This window comes from Aphidius gifuensis, linkage group LG3, assembly GCF_014905175.1.
Source record: "Aphidius gifuensis isolate YNYX2018 linkage group LG3, ASM1490517v1, whole genome shotgun sequence".
Lineage (NCBI taxonomy): Eukaryota > Metazoa > Arthropoda > Insecta > Hymenoptera > Braconidae > Aphidius > Aphidius gifuensis.
This window is the reverse complement of record NC_057790.1, coordinates 23,468,100-23,474,436: the sequence shown is the minus strand read 5'-3', so window position 1 is coordinate 23,474,436 and position 6,337 is coordinate 23,468,100.

The following is a 6,337-nucleotide window of genomic DNA, read 5'->3' as shown; positions in this document are numbered from 1 at the left end:
GTAGGCTTCTTAATCCTAATCGTTTGGTTCCTTTATTTTCTTTTTTTCTATTCTTTTTTCTATTTAGTATATAAATTAGTGTGAATTTGAAATAGGTATTTCTATAGTTTCTCTTTTTATTTATTTATTTATTTATTCTTTACTTTTAATAGTAAAAATAAAAAAATAAAATTCGCGCTTTTTTTCCCCCTCGAGGTCAACAACTAGCGCCACACAGTGTTGATTTATACAACTAAATTAATCCAATATCCTTTTTATCAATCGAAAAAGTCACTGAATTTATAAATTTATTTAAAAATAGTCCGACTGTATAATAGTCTCAATGTTTATTAATTCAAATTTAATAATTAATCACTCACAAACACTAAATATATTAAAACAAAAGCACAATTTTTTCGTTAAAATAAATCCTTGCAAGCACAATGATGTTAAATAACTATAAAGTTCACTTAAAAATGTCAATATAATTATATAATTAAAAAATAAAATAATTAATTTATAAACAATCTCACTTTTATTCAATAATAATAATAATATATCAATAATAGAAAAAAAGAAAAAAGCGCGCGAGTTGGCTTTTTTCTTTTTTTTCATGAAATATTATTGGCAATGTATTTATTTGATTTCGCTCGTGCCACGCGTGAGTATGTTCAACCCTCGACTGGAGGTAGCGTGTATATTGCACCCCTACTTATAATCATGGTTCTGACTGGCCACCAGTAAACGTTATATTGAAAAAGGAAAAAACATCAAAATGAAAATTTAAAATTAAAAAAATGTACATATAGTTGTTTGAGAATAGAGTAGGGATATTGAGGGGTAGATATGTTTATACGCATAAAATTTAAAAATGCATATGTGTGTGCTGAATATTATGGCACGGGGCAAAAAAAAAAAAATAAAAAAAGGGGGGGAATAAAAACTTATAGGGCGCAAAAATACAACAGTGGGGTGAAGAGAGCAAGATATCGTATTCTGAAGAGGTGAAGTGAGGGGGAAAAGCAAGAGGTAGCAGCTGCAAGCCGGCTGCACGCGTCAACCACCCCCACCACTTTTCAGGGTCTGCGTCCCGACCACCCCATCATCATCATCATCATCATCAGCATACATGCGTCTTGATGTCGCGCGCGCTTATGTACAATTTTTTTATTTTTTGTTTAATATTTTGTTTAATTCTCCATCTGGGTATCGTTTTGTCTCACTTTTAACTCATTCGTCGTTAAAAATGATATTATAACCCTATCGTTTTTTTCCCTCCCCCTCCTCTTTTAAAACCCCTTTATTTTTCTCCCACTCGTCATATATAGTATACCATCACCACCACCACTGTCAACCACCATGGATTTTTACTCGAAATGTATTCGGCACGCGCCACATGCCAACCATACGTGTGACGTCATGTTTTTTTTTTTTTATATAAAATGTTACGATTTTAATGTGGTCACACACCTTGAATGTTGATTTTATTTTTTTTTTATTAATTGTTATTACACCCTGGTGGAAATATTTTGCCGGATAATCTTCAGAATTCCAATGTAATTTTTTATTCGCAAAAATAAAGCTTTTTTTCGTTGATAAATATGCAAAAAAGTTGTAGAAATTATTTGAAACATAGTTTTGTAATTTGTTGGAAGTTTTCACCGAGGGAAACTATTTTATTTTATTCTTTTTTCGAACATTAATATGATTTAGAATTTTCTTGTTTTTTGATAGAATGCTGTGTGTGTGGTTTCGAGGTGTTATTTTATTTTTTCGTTTTCTTTTTGATTCAAGGGTTTGGTATTTTTCTAGAGATATTCCCTTGGGCTATGAAATGATTATAATAAAAGAATTTATTATCTCAGCTTTCTGCCGAGGACAGAGTATTTTTTTTTTTTAAACAGAAATTTGTTTTTCTTCAATTTTTGGTCATGCGGAAAAATGCAATTTGCACAGAGAGAATGGAGGAATAATCGTTGACAATGCAGTTTTGTGTTTGGGGTTGTGAGAGAGAGACTCGAAAAAAAAAACAAAAAAAAATAAACGTGATGCCTGCATGAGACAGGTCAACGGGGGGTAAGTACCGACGCCAGGGAGTCTACAATGCTGCAATAATTTTAACCCCTGTCTGCCACACACATTTGAGATAGTTCTACGGATAAAAAAATTAAATAAAATACTCGTGAATCAAGTCACTTTCAAGCCTCTTTCTCTTATTTAAAATATATCTAAATTATTTATATTTATATTCAGCTATCATAATCAACAACAATGATGAAACAATTTTTATAATTTAATTATCTCAAAAATAATTAATTTTCTGTTCCAGACATCAAGAAAACTAGATCAAAAAAAACATACAATTAATTTTAAAAAATTGTAGAAAAATTAAATTATAAATTAAAAATAAAAATAATGATAAATAAAAGAAGCGAATCAGTCGCACGAGTCGGCAGGTGGCAGAAAAATCATTCGAGCAGAAAAGAAGATAAAAAAATGAGTAAAAAAATGAGTAAAAAAAGGGGGGAAAAATTGTAAACGTGATACACAAGTTTAGATAAATTCACAGTGGGGAGGGGGATTATATGGGGCGAGTACAAAATGTCGCATAATTATCCATTTTGCATAAATTGTTCGAAAGAGCTGCAGTAATCTGGGTAAACAAGTAAATGACGTTAAACCCCTACTTCATAACAAAAAAAAAAAAAAACTATGTTATTCAGAAAAAAGCTCTATAAACATTGTCTTTTTTTAACCCTTTGATTTGATTTTTTTTTTTTTTTTCAATATTTCTTTTGCTGTTATTTATAAATAACGTTTTTTTATTTTCATTTTGCAATTTATGTGTACACAGGGTGTGTTTATTACGATGATATATGTTACAATGTGCGTATGTATGTTAAAAATTAAAAATAGCATGTGAATTATATATGTGTGCTTGTTGCGAGGTGTATACTTCCGGTCACGAGGTAGTTCAACAGGTCAAACCAATGGGGGGAGCCAGATGGAACCACTTCCGGTAAACTATAAACATTACCTATACACGCATGCATCCCTCGAGTTTGATTTCAACCCTTCTTTGGAAAAAAAAAAATCATAATAACAGTAAAGAAGCGGAAAAATGCTAGAAATTTGATCGACGATCGTTGTCAACTGTATATCCCCTCGACAAGTTTTATTTATTTACACTTGATTTAACAACAACCTTTAACTTGTTGAAAAAATATTACAAAATCATAATGAAGCCTGTTTTTATCGCTTTTTTTTTTTTACATTATATATAAAAATTTTTATAATAAATTGTTAATATAAATTAAAAATTAATTGATAAAATTATCAACAATATTTTTTCAAGATAAAATGAATTTTTTTTATGTTCATTGAATGAATTTTAATGTTCAAGGATCACACTTGCGATATTCCCATCAAAAATTCTCACAGGAAAATTGACAAATAGTCCCTTTTTTTTTTTAATACACATATTATTGTTTTTATTATTTTTTTTTCATCAAATATAAACATGAAATAAGATATGCGAGAACTTTGCATGGGATAGTTTGCTCAAGCCAGATCACTTTTAATTCTCACTATTCGTTTATATATATAATATTCTCTTCCTTTTGTTTGTTTGTTTGTTTATAAATTTTTCAAAATTATTATTATTATTTTTCCCGGTGCTTTGGATATCCGGTAAGTTTTTTTTGAGAGTATTTAAAATTCTCAAGAGTTCCATATACATATATATATTTCCATTTTCTTCTGTTTTACAAATGTACACATTTTATAACGAGGGACAATTCAAACAGACTAATATTTACTCTCTTAAAATTATTATTATATTTATTTTTCAAAAAAAATAATATTCTGTTAACAGGTTTCCATGAAAAACCTGTAGATAAATAAATTATAATATATTACGTATTATTTTATTAGTCTATTATTTATAATTTATTTATAAACAATTTAATTGTTGAAACTTGAAAGTTTGGGTGTGCCGATTAGGTGTATTATCTTTCGCCCCCATACACTAGTAAAATAACGATAAAAATTATAATAAAAAAAAAGTTCATCAGTTGTACTGTTGTCTGCACTGCACCGGGTATTGTTAGATAATATATACCTCTGTCTGTCTGGCGTCTGAGGAAATACACTCAATAAATACAAATATATAATAAAGAAGATGTAAAAAATATAAAATAATAAAAAATTATTCTACACGTGAATTGTGTATAGTTACTAACTCATTCTCTAATAATAAATATAAATAAAAGGATTGGGAAAATATAAAATAAAAAAAAAAAATACCGGTGATGTCTATTCAACGCCTTTTGTCAGGTTAATTACAATCGATTGGATGAATATATACGTGGGCGTGTTAAATATATATATTTTTTTTATATTTAATTCATTTTTATATCATAGCGTGATGGGCCTGAGAGACTTTCTAATATTCCAACAAAACACGTAATCGTCAAAATGAAATAGCACGTGCCGGCTGTTTCCAATGTACTCAAATCTCTTCCTTATGATGTTACAATAAAAAATATATTTATTAAAAGGGATTATCCTTGAATATAAAATTACATCGGCATGTTTCTTTTATTATTTATTACTATTGATAGATTTTTATTATTATTATTGTTATTATTTTTATTTTGATGCTCATTTTTTGTAGTTTGTTTCCTGTTTTTTCATTTTAATTATATTATTATATTTTTTTTTTTTTCATTTTGCAAATTTCGTGACTGTCAATGAGACATGTGACTTATAACTTGTGTCTATTGATTGTTGTTATTATATTTTTGTACGTGCATTGAGATTTTATTGACGACTTATGTATAAATATATTTTTTTTTATTCAATTAAAATATGTTGTTATTTATTGAATAATGGGCATATAGACTTTTTCGGAGAATTTTTTTTTTGCACTCGATCGAAACGATAAACGGGGCTTTCTGTTTATGCTGGAGTTTTGACGGTTGACCTTAAAAAAAGTAACGTTAAAAATTGACAGTTACTGATTAATAGTATTGTCGCGGTAATTTAACATTTTCAGATAATTTTTTTTGCATTGGGTTTGCGATAAAATATGAAAAGTTATCTATGTAATAAAATTCAACGAATAAATTTGTGATTTAACAACAAATTATAAACAATTAATAATTGTTTATTAGTTCTTGAGTCTTGCAATTACAGATAAACTTTTCCATTCGATTTTTTATCAATTGGATCGTTAAAAATGCAAATTTTCTTTGATAATATAAAATTTGATTATCAATTTTGAAAATTAAGCCAATAAATAGTTAAAAATTAATGATTATAATTTCAAATTTCTACGTTCATGGATAGAAATTTTTTATTTCTATAAAAGGGCCATGTAAAAATCCAAATTTAAATCAAATTGAGGGAAAAAAATAATCTTTTTTCATATTTTTATATTCAAAAAAAAAAAATTGAAAAGGTAAAAAATTTGAATGAGCATGAATCATATTGTATTTTCTGAAAAGCTCTTGAAGAATACGAAGAAGTGGCTGATGACAAGTATACAAAAATATAAGAATAAGAAAAATAAAAAAGAATTCAATCACTTGGAAGGAGGATGAGAAAGAACTCCGCATCACTTCGCACGTGCCAAAATGTCAACGTTCAAAAATGACCTGGATAATCCCAATATGATCAATTTTATTGATTTCAATTTTCAAGATCCAGCAATATACATTATCAATCAACATAAGCAAAATAATTAAATCCATCTAATTTATAATTAATTCCTAATCCTAAAACTAAATTCAGCAATGTTATTCATATAAAAATTGTGTTTTTTGGGTTTTTTTTTTTGGTGCATTCTTGGATATACATACAATCATGATAAATATTGAAGACCACCGAGTGTCTTATGTATATATATTTCATGTAGAGAGTTTGAGTATAGACCATACGTCTTTTACTCGATACGTATCGGGTGTTGCAGCTGCTGGTTGATGTGTTTCTTCGTCCTCCCCGTCGTGCAAAACTCGGTGAATACATACTCAGACCTGCTTTTCCTTATATATATGAATACACACAATCTTTTATACACAACAAATATATATAAGAAACGATATCAACTCTTATATTATTTGTCACGTTACTTTTTATGTCTTTCTTTTATAAAATTTATATGAATTTTATTCCAAAATGAAATGAAATAAAAAAATTCTAATTCTGTTATATATACCTGCATTATGAAGTAAAAAAAATATTAAATTTAACTAGTACACATATAGGGGAATAAAGTCAACGAAAAAAAAAAAGGACGAAATATAATACTATGGGTGAAAAAATAGTTTACATTATTTTGTGGGCAAAAATTTTTTGA